The following is a 15,131-nucleotide window of genomic DNA, read 5'->3' on the forward strand; positions in this document are numbered from 1 at the left end:
TGGCATGGGGTGCCCTCTTCTTTAACAGGAGACTTTTTGGTTGTTTGTCCCTGTCTACACAGGCTCCTGCCTGTGTATTCCAAAGATAACTCAGCACTGTTTTAACTGATTTTAGTTGAATGGTATTATTTTAGTTTTTTAAAATCCTGTTAAAAAAGGACAAAGCAGAACATTGTATACAGTCAGAGCTTAAAATGAATGATACTTTGCCTGCTAGCATTAGTAGTTGTTGTTGCATAGTTACAGCAGCACTTTTGGGGTACGTAGGGTGCTGGGCCATGGACTGGGTCCCTGTTGTGCAAGGCAGTGGTAAGCCATGAACCAAAGAGCTTACAATTCACCTCCGTAGCCTTTTGCGTGCAAACATGAATGGCCATGCTCCAGGGACTGGGTTTCTCCTTGGCATGGTGCTGTGCCCAAAGAAGGAAAACTGTACTAGCTCAGCTAATGCAGTTAATCAATTTACAGTACAATTTTATTACCGTTGTATAACTGCATCAGAACAAATATTTTATAACTAACATGGGCAGAGAGCAGTGTGCTGATGTCTACCACAAAGGTGGCCTGGGCTGCGATTCAAGAAACAGCACAGGGTTGCTGGCAGGCAGGGGAGTAAAGGAAATGGGGAGACAACTCTGGGTCAGCAGCAGTCTCAGACAGCAGCCTAAACACTGTTTAGTGTTTTGTGGTGTCCAGATGGATTCTGTACTTATTTCCCAGCCTTCACTTGGCATACTGCATGTCAGGGAGACAGGGATAAGGCTGGGAAGTCACCTGATACTCTCTGCAATCCCCTGCTGCCTCCTTTTGATTCACTGTCTTTCTACATCAGCCTGCTCATGCAGACGGGCCCAAGGCAAGCTTCGAAGGGAGCAGGAGGTGGAAAAAGATGGGCTTATGTCTGCTCAGAGAGAATTCCTTCATAGCAATGGCCACATGGTTTCTTAAGAATTGTTCTACGGTAGGAAAATGGGAAATTTCCCCAAACAAAAAAGATGCAGGGTTGCAATGATTTTAACCAAGTATCTCGGCTAAAGCCCAGGGAGTTCTCATTTGGCCTCCACCATATGGAGGTATTCTACTAAGTGTAGGGAGGCAGTGGAAAATAACAATCTCTGATCTTACCTCTGACGAGATAAGATCGTCGTGATATATGCTCTTAGGTCCTCCTGCACCATCACCCACCTGGAATCCACAGCATATGCTTTCAGTCTAGGGAAAGCACAGCTCACAAAAACTTTGCTGAGTAGTGGGGGGTGGTAAAATGAAAACTAGAATACAGCCAGCTGCTAGAAATCGTGTTTCTTTAACATGTTAGTGTTCTTTGAAAGTACCTTCAAACCAGCATGGAAAGAAGAACAAATGAACATAGTTCTATCCTTTTGAAAAGGTTTGGTAAAAGTTTTTTATGGGAGTTTGGGAGTAAAGTTAGAAACCACAGTGTTAGATGAAGTCTTGTTGGGGATTAAAAACAGACTAATACATAGAAAAAAAATGGCTGCAGTAGTAAACTGTCCATTCTAGGCAGGCAGATGAGTTCATTGTCCTGTGAGCTGAAACAATGGTAAATGTATTCATAGGTTAAATAGCTAGTAGGCAAATATGCTAATGACAAATATATAGAAGTAAATGTAACCTGTCAGATAAGTAATTGGGTGACAAGGCAGACTGAGCATTTCCATTAAAATTTTAACCTATTTTTTAAATAGTTGAGCCATTTGGAGAATTGCCTCTTCTCTAGTTTATATTTGTACATAAGCCAAATCCTCGGAAAGCCGGACGCTTATGGGTAAAGGGGCTGGTGGGTTTTTTGGCTGCTGAGACTGAGCCAGCGTGTGCCTGGTCTTCCTATAACCTGTCAAAGCAGCGGGATTTGTCTGGTTGGTTTGTTTTGCAAGGGTTTGGATCTGACTACAGGTAGGCAAGCTGTTTTAGTCCTCTTCAGAATCACACAAGCACTTGTGATGGGAAGGAGCAAACTGCAGGAGCACTGGGCAGGAGATGGGAGTGGGGGAAAAATAAGTTATATGGCAAATGGTTAGAATTCTTTCTGTATTAATATTCTAAATTTAACAGCTGGGCAATAGCTTTCTCCTTATTGACATGACAAGCCTATTGCCTGGCCAACATTGATTAATTTAGAAGACAATTATTTTCCCATTGGCATCAATGAGATCGGACTATTGCCCCAAATACTTCCATGTAGGATTGGTGTCACAGCAGATTTAATAAAGCTGGCATTTATATTCCAGAGAAGAATAGAACAGCAAGATGCAGGGGATGCAACACAGTCAAAAGCCACATAGAACAGCTAGAAACGAGATAAGAACAGAAAGTATTTCATAAAATAGAACTGAAGTAGCCCATTTTTGTAGAAAGGTGGCAAATATTTTTGAAACAGAGGAACAACCATGTAGTGTGAAAAAAAGTAAAAGGCTAATTTAAAATTAGTAACATTATTTTTAAAAAAATAAAACTTTTTTAAAATTTAAAAGCATATATAATACATGTATACTAATATATGTCAGTAAGCATATTCTGTGATATTTAACACGTGGCTGTCTTTTGTCATTGTTTGTGGTTTCATTCAAACTGGAGGGAAGGAGAGGGAGCAATCCTAAATTTATTCTAAGTAGGATGATGATAGAGATTATCACTCCCAGGAATTCAGGAGAAGGGAGACGTTCTTCCCCTCCCTGCTGTGGGGCACCCAGCTGTCATGGTGTCACATACAGGTTTCCCCCAAGGTTTCTGGTGTGTGCTGCAGCCAGAGCCAGACCTCCAGACAGGAGGCACCTTTGGCCTCTGCCAGTGCAGCACTTGCTTTGTTTCTGGGATAAAACTTGGGCCTGCAGAAATGTTTATGAGTCATTACTGACATAATGTGATCTAAATCAATCTTGTTTTATCTGTTCCAGTTAATGATACTTTAAGATTCAGTAGTCAGCAGAGAATAACTACGCTTTTAAGAATTTTCAATTTTCCAAGTGCATAACTTAGAGTTTGTAATTAAAAGAAAGGCACCTTTACTTTCCATGAAATAATTTTTTGGGCCTCCCAAGATATGAATTATACTGAGAGATTGAACATCTTATAATTAACACTAATTTACATGCATACTAGTGCTCTGTGCTAGTGGAATCAGATCCATTCATCCATGTGTCCCAGAATCTTTACTGCTAAGAGATAATTGAGGTTTTTCTATAGTATAGATAGAAGGGAGGGGTGCAAAAGGTATCTTTGTTCCATCTTTTTGACTTACGGTCCTGTGAATTGGTCAGTCTCTGCCATGAGTTGGTTCTGCAGCTGCTTCATCCGGTGTTGTTTGTGGCCCCATATACAGCCTTGACCCCCTAAGGTCAATCTTGCCATGGAAGATCACTTGTGCAGTGAGAGACATAAAGATGTAGGTATGTTGCATTTGCCCAAGCCATGAGGATGGGACCAAACTGCTTACAGGAGCCCCTTATGCAAAAAGGCCAAGCTCTGTTCTCCCCAGAGTCCCTTCAACAGAAACAAGAATCCTTCGGATGATTTACAGATCTGAAACCTCTATATTCTATTATTACAAAAATATTTTTTTCATGTCTTGCTGTAGTTCACCAGGAGTTTCATCATCTGAGTGGACTCTGAAAGTTTTACTGACTTATCAAGCTCTTATAGGTCATGATATCAAACATATCCATCTTTTATAAATATTTTCAATTGTCCTGGTTTCATCTGAGAGCTACTGTAGGAGACAATTCTTCTGAAGAGCACGAATGGCTGTGGGAAAGGAGACATATATTTCAGATTCCAGGAAGGTTTAATATCTGTCTAAGCAGCAAAGGTTTTCCCTTCCCTTAGAAGCTTGGATTGATGTCATCCTGCATGGAGCAGATGCTTTGACATTGAACTTCTCTGATTATTTTGCCATAAGAGAAGCTATAGGCCACTTTATTCACCAGCTGGTCATTATTCTATTGTCTTATTCTAATGAAGAGAAAAATGTGGAGAAAATGATGAGAGATTTTCTTTTGCCAATTTTTCCTTTAATTTCAGAATATAATGTTACTGAATTTTTGGCGCTCTACATCCTATCTCATTCCTTAGGCCAAGGACACTGAGTAGGACAGATTGCACAGGCAGGAGAATTACTATTCTTTGTCATCAGTTATAGTCCTGTTGGGGACATTGAAATTTTCCTTTGGCTTCAGAAGAACCTTCTTTATTTTGACTTTTAAAACCATATTTAGTCCAGCATGCATTTCCTAGAGCAGACTGTAATGTTTTTTTTATCTTTTTATATTGTTCTATATAAAGTGACTGGGCAATTGGTAGCAAATTCACTCATGAGAAATAAATTACTAATAACTCCAATTATTTTTTTTTCTCTTTCCTGTTGTGAAGCTTGTTTTGTTTAGTGATTTGTATATCAAGACTCTTTTAGAACATTCATTTGACTTTAAAACTTAATGCTCAGGATGCTGTAGTGCAATATGACTGGTAACTTTTTATCTTCATACATCGACAAATACATTTTTTACAGATCACATCACATTTGTCTATTTATGAGGACTACTTTGTGAATCTTCTAATAAATAAAAGACCTTCTTTGTCTTTTAGACTAATTTTTGCCAACATCACTGAACTGGGTAGAAAGGAAGGGAGACCACTTTCTAGGGTTTATGCCAATGTAAAATTACTTCATATCTCTGCTAATGTGGCTGAGAGATTTTGGCCCTTCTCTGTGGCAGGAACATATTGTCCTGTCCTAACGAGAAGATTCAGCATGTAGGTATGAAGGTGCCTTTGTGCATTAGTGGACACACACACATGCAAAGACAGCGTCTTCTGGCAGAGGAGTGTCATGCCGTACCCACTGCTGGCAGTGGGTATCGGCCATCCAACCCTGTTCCATCTTGCTTTCAGCTGAAGTTTCTTGGGACAGCAGAGGTAAAAAGTCTTTCAGAGGCAGCAGGTGTCAGGTGAAACGGTGTTAGAAAAAAAAATGTTAGAAGGAAAGTAGAATGTGAAATCAGATTATGGGATTAGCAAGTGAAGAGGCAAATAGGTTACTTAGGGACCATGAGAACGATGCAGCTACCACCAAAGTGAGTCCATCTTATGGAATGAATGACCATGTCTGGCTTAACTTGACCAAACTGGACTAGAAACAGAGCATGAAGAGTTAACAGATGATGACATGGAACTTACCCGTTTGAATGTTTTTTGGGGAAAAAATGATAAGACGAAATGAGATGAAGACATTGAGCATTCTTCAGGCACTAGCTGGAGAGTCTGACTCTTTCTGGGCTGCCTAGAGATTTTGAAAGCTGACTTACTACTGGGAGGCCTGGTCCTTTATGCAGCTTTAAAAAAGGCAAACAATGGATTTATTTCTTCAAACTGTGATGCAGAAAACAGAGCTCTGACTTCCCACAGTTCCCTCCCCTCCATTTTATCCTGCACTTCATCCTCCTTGATATCTCATTTCACTTCCACCCACCACCACTTCTCCACAACTGCAGCCGGGGCTGGGACTCCTTTACCACAGAGAGCAAATTTATAAATTTTGCATGGCTTCCAAATCTCTCGCACATCAAGGCTTTCATAGACTGGAATTCAATCAGCTTCTTGGCTGTGGGACACAGGATCCTCACCCTCATCAGAAGGGAAAGGACCCCCTGAGTCAAGCCCAGACTTCTGTTGCATGAAGTGCAGAAAAATCCCATAAGCTCACTGAGCAAAACATGGTCTTTACCTTAGGATAGCTTCAGTCACATGCCAGAGGACAGGGTTATGATGGGATATTCGCATCCCAAGTCTGAGTCTTTGGTGACCTCACATTTAATTTTGACCTCTCTCATTATGTTGTTTAGCACTTTGGCAAGGAGATGAGAACACTCTACAGATCCATCTTGTCCTAACTGATATACACAACACACAGAAGGTCAGATGCACAGCTCATGTCAGTCAGTAACTGGTACAAAGTTACATCAGTTTAAGACTTGGCCCATAGCATTTTGGCTAATATCTTTTACTATATCCATATCCTGGAAATAACTACAGCTCACTGAACAGTTTTAAAACATCTATAAACCTGAGGAGTGTAGCAACTGCAGTAATGGCTTCAATAAAAATATGTTCAGTGCCAGATTATGAGTCCAGTCATGCTGGTATAAAGCCAGAGTAATTCTGCTGATGTCATTGGAGTTACTTTGGCATTACATTATCATGACACAGATCAAACCTTAGCTCACAAGTGGCTCCATATTGCTTTGAAATGTTTATGGATTCCCTTTTGTCTCACCTGTTCTCTTTATATCATGTTTGTTTGGTTTGTCTTAAGAAAATCATTCAGGATTTACCCATAGTCCTTCCTTATTTTTTTTGGTCTGAAGTCAGTTGTAGAGGGTTTTGTTTTGTTCTGAAGACAAAAAGAAATAGCAAACAAGCTGCCGTTCTTTTCTTTGTATTTTATGAGCTAACAGCCAAGAGCTCCCATTCTTTGGATTTCTGAAGGGTTTTTAAAGTTTTATCCTTTTTAAGCTGAAAAGTGTTGCAAAGTGAACATTGTTTTGTCTGTTTTCATCCCAGCAAGAAGAACCTTGGGACTGTGCAAGCTACTATTTGCAGACAAGTTAAATTCTGGAGGCCTGCAAGACTGGGGCCTTGCAACTCCTGTAGCTGTCACAAGTAATTCTGGCCAGAGACATCGCAGCTTTGTATTCAGCATAATTAAAGCAACCACTTGGAATTGTTTGTATGTAAGGAACAAAACAATAGGCATTGAGACTTTATTATTGAAAGCAGCTGCAGAAGAGGAAGTCCTGCAGCCAGGGGTTAATTAGTAAATCTTGCTCGGGACATTTTAGTACTGCAGTTCAAATTCTCATGATCCTTTCTGTGAGGCTGGAAGCTATTTTGCACTGTCTTCTACCTTTTCTGTCCCATTTTTTCCTTGAGTATTAAATCTGTGAAATCAAATTTAGACATATTGGAGGCCCCCTGTGATCTCACAGCTATCTGTGAGAGTATAACAGGTTGTATATACCGTCCCTGTAACTTTGATGAGCTGAGCATTGTAAAACCAGATAGGGGAGGCTATAGCTGGAATTAATTGTGGAAACTCCTGCCAACTTCAGTGGGGTTGGATGTACGTATTTCAGTGGGCTGCAGTTGCCTACGATGAAATCCTTCCTGCTTAGCTGGGGCACTGCTACACCAACCAAACTTGCACGTTGCTTGCTTAGAGGTGGGGAGAGCAAGGAGGAAGAGGGAGTGGGTCAGGTGACTCAACAGAACTGCAAATTTAGAGTGTCAATGGGAAAAGTTAATTCCCTTAGAGACCTTCATGTGGAGATACATGCCATTTAAGTTCAGTGCCTTTGTCTTTCCACTGACTGTACAGTCTGTGGACTCCTCCCATGTTAATACTGTGTTGCTTGGTATGCTTCTCCAGCGGCCACCTCCATTCTGCTTAATCTAGTATTTTGCTGTCTGCGTGGAAAGGATGAGGAGCCAGAAGGAAATGTGAGGTGTCTCCATCTCCCTGGGATCTATACTGCAGAACTTCCTTCTGAGGAGACTTCAGGGCAACGTGAAATGTCAGTTCCCAGCTTCAGCAGAGCAGTTACAGCACTTCTCGGAGCACTTCATCAAAGAGTTGATGGCTCTACTCAGCCCCTCTGCCCTAGAGTGTCTCCTAATGACAAGGTAGTAGGGTATCCTGGATGAAAACACCGTGCCTTTTGAAGTTTTGGCTGTGTTTATACTGCTAAATAAAAGGTGAGGGACTGATCCCTGGCCCTGACACCAACACTGACTGTTTTGTACCCCCACTGTTATGAACCACCTCTTTATAGCAGGTAAGACTTAGAGAAAATAGTCAGAGCACTGAAACCCAGAGCCAGGGAGTGAGCCAACGGCTACACAGCATCAGTGCACTGGAAGGTTATGTCCCTAGTGCTAAAGAGAAGTGATCAAGGGAGTAGTCCCTGACCCATAGGCCCAGTGGCACAGTCTGGCTTGCGTCCATGCTGCTTAGGGGCTAGCTTCTTTTGGAGCACGTTGGCCACATCCACACTACACGGCATGTGGCTTTAGCTGTTTTCTGGCTCCCGGGTGATGTTTCTATGACCATACACTGTGATGATACTTCTGTGTGTTTTTTCAGTTCAGAGGGGGATCTTATTAATGTATATAAATACAAGATGGGAGGACATAAAGAAGACTCTTCTCAAAAAATCTGCTTGAGCATAAGAAACATCTTTTTACTGTAAGGGTGATTGGAGACTGGAAGAGGTTGCCTAGAGGTTGTGGAGTCTCCATCTTTGGACATGTTCAAAACCTGACTGGCCGCGGTCCTAGGTAACCAGCTCTGGTTGACGCTGCTCTGAGCAGGGGTCTGGACTAGACATCTCCAGAGGTGCCTCCCAACCTCAACAGTGCGGTGATTCTGTGGCTGTAAGAGATAGTGTCCACCGTCATCCCAGGAGAGAGATTTCTGGGCATCCATGGGTGACTGAGGTTCAGAATTTGGGGTAGTTACCAACTGAACAGCGACGCACCTAATGTTTATGTTCAAAGCATTAAGCAGGGCAGGAAAGGAGGCAGCGGTCTGTTTACTGGGCCTTACATGGGGTTTATCTGCCTATACCCCAGTTCAGATGTGTCCTCTCCTTAAGTTAGGCCAGATTATACCACTACACTTTCTGTTTAGTTGTATTTGGGCTATTTTTAGGTTAGAGCACTAACAAATTTGAGCAAACATGGCAGAGCTATAGCCCATCAGTGAAGATGCTTGAGCTATTCCCATGCGAACTAGCATTTTAACCCATCTTTTGTTTCTGCCTTGAGCCCAAGCTGAGGAGGAGAAGAAGGAATAAAAGAGTATAACACCATGTCGGTAGGGAATATCACAAGCCCATCTGCATTGCCCACACTCTACCATCATCTTATGTGCCAGGGTCTACATGAAGGCCAATGTGTTTCACAGAGATTCTAAGAGCTAGACAGGCTGCCAGTCCCACTCTTCCAGAGCATCGTCTCCTTTACTCCAAAGCAACAGGTGAAAGCATTGAGATGTGATACTTCAGTGATGCCTTGGAAAAAAGTTCCCCATGGGAGGTGTACCCATGTTGGATTCTCTATTAAATAAAACCTAAGCAAGCCTATTTATACCCTCCTCAGACCCTTTTATAAAATCTTATCTTTACTCAGGATCCTTACTGCAACTGCAGGGTCTGTGAGGATGGAAAAGAACAGAGTAAGAACTTTCCATGCCTATTAACCTAAACTGGAAAGTCTGGGGATTAAGGTAGTACAAACACATGTATTTCCAAGCACGTACTTGGCCGCTTTGAACAGACTGTCAGACTTTTCAGACTTACAATGTGTAAGCAATTTATTCTGACTTGCTTATATCAAGGTGGTATGCCTGATGCTCTGCTATAGAAAAATACCTGGTGACTGGTTAATTCCAGTGCAAGTGTTACAGCTGCATGTTCAGGTGGTTTCATCTCTTTTGTTTGCATGGTACAAATCATATAGTCTGGTACTGGCTTGCACTCAGGAAATTATCTGGGTTTTTGCAAAAAGAAGTGTTGAAACCACTTTTTTCTCTGAAAATGCCATAGGTAATTGAATTTTTTTTTAGGAATCCTCATTGCAACAGTCAGCTTACTGAACTGTGGTCAATGTATGTTTTCTTGACTCTCTGGTTATTTGCCTTTATTCATAGTTTGCTTTTTTTGTTTGTTTCTTTGTTATTAAACAGAAAGTTATAGATTGGAAATTATTTCACATGATGTCTCTGTTCCCATCAGTCCCTGAACTGTAAAATGGTGTCATGTACTGTTTTGTTCAGCTGACTAACTGCATCTACATCTATAAAATGATTCAGTCTTCAGTGGCCAGAGGCTTATCTTATTATTTTCTTCTCCTTAAATAACTCCTTAAACAAAACATTGAAAATGAAAATGCGGTTCGTTGGTTATTGACTTTTTTTTTATAAACTGTTATCTTTCTGAATTTAAGTCACTTCTTCAAGGTTGAAATTCTGAGTGTAAATATTAGCTCCATTAATGGAAATTGTATGCATAAAACCTTAAGCACAGTGCTGAAAATCTTCCCTCCTCTTTGTTCCTAGGTACAGTCCCTTTTTAGTACCTCAGACTTGAGGGGGGGAGGATTTGGCCATAATGCAACTTACAGAAATATATATTTTTTTCAAGGTCTCTGGAGCAGGGAGAGGGAAGTACTAAATTTACAAGAACTTCAGTTTAATACTTTCGATTTTATGCTTTCCATTTGTATAATCATGTCAATTTTATAATGGCGTAAAGTAGCACTAAAACATTCAATCCAGCATAATCTAATTACTATTTCGCTCTCTCAGGCATGTCTTATTCTTAGACAGGAGAAAATCACCAAGTGTGATTATTTTATGGATTTGCATGTACACTTGGTACTGTAAGTAAGCTATGTCGTGATATTTGCCTTTGTTTTCCCATGTAGCTGTCACTGAGAGGCTGTCTCAGTGCTGTGACATGGAAGGAGATAATAGTTTTAGAAGGTTATTTCATAAACTATGAAAGGGGTGCACTTGTTACAAGCAAGTTTGCCAGTGTCTCAAAACAGAGTTTGCAGGGTCGGTCTTCTTCTTTGGGGGAATTTTTTTCTGCCCCCACTTTAGGGTGATACCCCTTGAGCAGCATCAGCATTCTCAGGGATGCACAGATGCGTCTCCAAGGGAAGTTTTATTACTTAAGTAAATTCCCCTTCCAGTGACAGCTCCATGTCAGGAAGAACGAGCTGTGATGGTGATGTAAGCTTGGTTTATTACTCATTACTGATGCCAACATGTGTTGGCACCAAAAATTCTCCTCAGATGTCGGATGAATTGGGCAAGACATGAATTTTGTGTCACAACTGCAGCTGAGGAGAGTAAGCTGTAACCGGCACAGCAGCACAGCTTCTAGAGGTGACATCTCCACTCCACCAGTAGTTTTTCAAACACTGTGAAGTTCATTTTTTTTCCACATTAGGACTGGGGGAAGAAGGCTGCTTTTGTTATTTTTCAGGCTCTAAATCTGTCTCTTTCCTCCTTTGCTGTGAGACAGACATTGATCCTTCCATATATTGTGTTTACTTGGAGACTTGCAAGGGGTTTCTAGGAAGAGATGTGTTGTAGTGCTACACCTCCAAAGAGCTGGGATCAGCAGACTGTATCATTGTGATCTGAGCTAGTGGGCAGGAAGAGATCTTCTGTCCATCTGTGAAGGGAACAAGAACAGGTAGAGGGGAATCTTACGACTAGTTATGGCTGAGTAGGTCAGGGTAGTGCAGCCACAGTGGAAACAAAACTGAAGTCCAAGAACATAGCATTGATACTTAAGGCAAAGTGCGTTAATACTTATTTTAACACTTGAGTATCCAGTGTCCCAAATTCCCTAAACGGGCTTTGCCTCTGCTACACAAGTATTGGTAAAATTATTTTTTATATCAGGACCAAAGTTCAAATCTTGAAAGTCACAAAGGGTGTCAGTGTGTAGCTCAGGTCTCCAAGGTTCCCCACCTTCTCTAGTCTGAAGGGCCACAAAGTTCTCCTGTTGCATCTGACCCTGGTGCCAGTTTGCACTCCAGACTCCAGGACTAGGGATCAGGCTCCACACTCCAGCTTTCTGTGAGGATACCCAGGAAGCACCACCATCTCCTCTCTGGAGTTAGCTTTACCCTCATTTTCCCTTCAAAATATGCTGGGCCTTTTCAGGCGGGCTTCTCTACCTGCCCGCTCCTGCAGCTCTGGGAGTGGTATTGGTTATTGGCAATTAGTGAAGCTGCCCTTCAGGGGTAATTTCCTGGATTAGGTGAACGTGTCCCCGTGTCAGGTTTTACAAAAGTTGTGGCTTTTTCTAAGTGAGCGCTGGCTCAGTCTCACAAATCCCATCCTTCCCTTCTAGTTTTTCCTTCCTGCTTCTCTTCTGCAGGTAACCACCTCCCCGGCAGCACCTGCAACATGGGGGGAATTCAGAAAGGCACGTACCGACCTCACGCTGCGGCTGCCGGTGGCTTTAGGAAGGTGGAAGAGATGCAGCTCTGCTGCCTGTCAGCCCTGCAGAAGGGTGAGGACAAGGCCAGTAGGATGTGCTGCAGGAACTGGGAGGCTGTGGGAAGGTTTCGCTGCGCTATGGTAATATTACTACAGCATTACGAGGAATCCCCAAATGGCTGATTAACTGTTACATTGTGATGCTGTGCCCATGCGTGATGGTATCTGGGAAAAATGCAGCGAGGCAAACTAATTAAAATACTAACCTGGAGTTTCTCTGTATGTGTTTGCTTTTTTATCCCCTCTTCTTTTTCTCAGTTTTTTTCTCCTCCTTTTCATTTCCTTCTTTGCCATTCATTTTCCCTCTTCATTGTTTATAAAATTCCCTGTTATCATTTTCTTCCCATCTAGCTTCTTTCGTTTCTCCTTTTCTCCTAGCCCCTCTGTGCCCCATATTGCATTTTCCCTTCTGTTAATCAGTCCTTCCCCAGATCCTGACATCTCATGGGAACTGTCGTTCAAGGGCTTTAAGGCCGATTTTACAGTTTTTCCTCTCTTGTTCTTTTCTTATCTGCTTCGCAGGGGTAGGGACTGTTAGCCTGACTGGCAGAGCATTCCTGTTGTGGCTGGTGCTGCTGGTGGAAGAACAAATTTGCTGAAGGTCCATGAAGGCACCCTACCAAGGTCCAGCTCATATTTGCAGTGTTTCACAGACAGATTAAGCGCTTCACAGAAAAGCTATTTCGATGCAGTCGCAGTGTAATGTTTGTGTATAAGGTGGGAATGATGACGGTGCAGGGGGCGCAGAGGGGGAGAAGAATTAAGCAGGCTTTCCAAATGTATCATCGCAAAAATACTCATTTAACTGAGGGGAGGAAAGGACGGCTGTCTCTTTCATAGGTATTAGAAATGGCGTGTTCCTGGAGTTGTTGGTTTCGATTTTCAGCTATGATAGGCCAGCTGTTATGTCATTTGCTGGCACTAATTACTGCAGGACTTAAGCTAATCCTGTTTCTGAAGAAGCCCAGCTCAGCTGCGCAGCTCCTGTTTTGTCACTCCGGCTGGTGGCAGGGAGGGCTCGGTGGCGCCGGGACACATCTCTGAGCCAGCCCCGTTTCTCCTGTGCTCCCACCAGCTCTCCCATGGGGTGGCCCACGTGCACGGGGCTCTGGAGGGGCCAAAGGGACCTTGGCAGAGCTCCTCTGAGTTCACCAGGCCGAGCTTGGCGAGAGCCACTGCGCAGCCCCGGGCAGCCCAGTCCAGCGGCTGCCTCCACAGCTGCAAGTGCTCAGGGGCAGAGGGAAAGAATAGGCATTTTTTAAAATCGGGAATTACTCATTACATCTGGGAGCTCTCTGATGACACGTCCTTCTAGAAGACTGTCAAAAGCAAGCTTATTACCAATTCAGTTTATTCTCTCCTATTAGGTTGAACCACAGAGCAGCCGAGTTAAACTGACATCATTGGGTGTTACCCAAAGAATGAAATTATTTGTAATTAGAAATCCTATTCTCCTCCCAAACATTTCTTTTTAAATTAAAAGATAAATTTAAGGCACTCTTAACACAGCAGAAGCCACCACGCCGCAGCCAGAGGATGAGCTCCTGCTCTGGATGCGGGAGCCAGAGCCTCCTCCACCAGCTGCCTGTGGTACCCCCTGGGGAGCGATGCTGCGGGGTGTCAGGGCTCCCTGAAGCGTGGGGCACAGCCTGCATGAGGCTCGCATCCCGCATGAACAGTCAGAGGCTTCACAGTGTTCAGGAAGTTAATAATCACTTATGAACTCAGAAGTTTTTAATGGCTTTTAAACTCAAATTTAATTTCACTTTCAATCAAGTTGTATCAACTTTAGCTTAAGATTAGGTGACAGGCAGTCAGGCTGAACTGCTGCTCTGTACCTCCTCGTTTTGCTTTCCTGCCAGCCCTGGATGAATAGATTTACTTTTTTTTTAATTTGCATAAAGGTAGGGATGAGTGTGCTCAGAAGAAAATAGCTGCATTCCCCAAACCCTTTGTTATGCAAGTAAGCAAACACCACCGATGTAAAATACCATTGTGTGACATTTGCAGCACTAAATATCAAATTTTGTGTTGGGCAGAAAATGTTTTTTTCCTGATGAATAGCTTTATTTCTAAGTTATTTTCTGGCTTTCCCTGTGACTAGAGAAAGGATGTTGGGGATGATAGAGAAACTGGAAAATCTTTGAGGTTCAGATTGGCATGTGTAAATCATATGTTTGAACCTGAGTCAATACCCCAGAAATTATTTTCACCCAGACTCGATTGGTGGGCATCCCTGTTTGCTTTTTGATTTTGGGTTTTTTCTTGCTTCTGCAATGTGAGTCATAACCAGCTTCCTAGGTCTGAACATTTTTGTTCCTGTCTGAACATTTTTACTTAGTAAAATTAGTGGCTGTGCCCTCAAACATCTCTCTGCTCTCTTCCCCTGGCATGCTGTATTTTATACAGTTTTCAGTCTGTTGTACTAAAAGCATTAAATGGAGTGTTGACAAGCATTTTGTGGTTTATGGCTTGGTAAGCGTAGGAGATGGGCGTTCATTGGACTCCTCTAGGCAGAAATGTCCATAGCATGACTGCTGGTGGTTGCTGGGGCCTGACCTGACTGGTCTCTTCCTCCAGCCTCCCGCACAAAGGGTTACTTTCTTATAAGAACCTTATAGAAAATTTCTTTTAATAGTGCCTTGCAGAGTTGGACTTTTAAATTTCAGAGAGTCCAGACCATTGCCCCCACTCTTGGAGCTGCCGTTTTAAAACAAAAGATGCTATGTCTTTCTTAATTCTAGCTGGGATTTAATCATAGCCTCTGTTACATCTTTTTTGCTCCTGTTCCAGAGGAGAGACTGTTTTACACACAACTCGTGATGCATTTAAACATTTTTTGCCTTAGTTAGAAAGGGTGTCTTACTATGTGCTTTCTCTTGCTGGATGCTTTCATATGCACCTTCTTTCTTTTCCTGGTAATTAAGTGTCTCAAGCTGGTAGCAACTTCCAGACTGCCCCTCTGCCTAAGTGAGTGTAAAATTCTGAGTGTAAGCCTAGAGTTAAACAGAAACAGCTCTTCACTCCTGTGGTCTTA

The sequence above is a fragment of the Aptenodytes patagonicus genome, chromosome 1 (genome assembly GCF_965638725.1).
Source record: "Aptenodytes patagonicus chromosome 1, bAptPat1.pri.cur, whole genome shotgun sequence".
Lineage (NCBI taxonomy): Eukaryota > Metazoa > Chordata > Aves > Sphenisciformes > Spheniscidae > Aptenodytes > Aptenodytes patagonicus.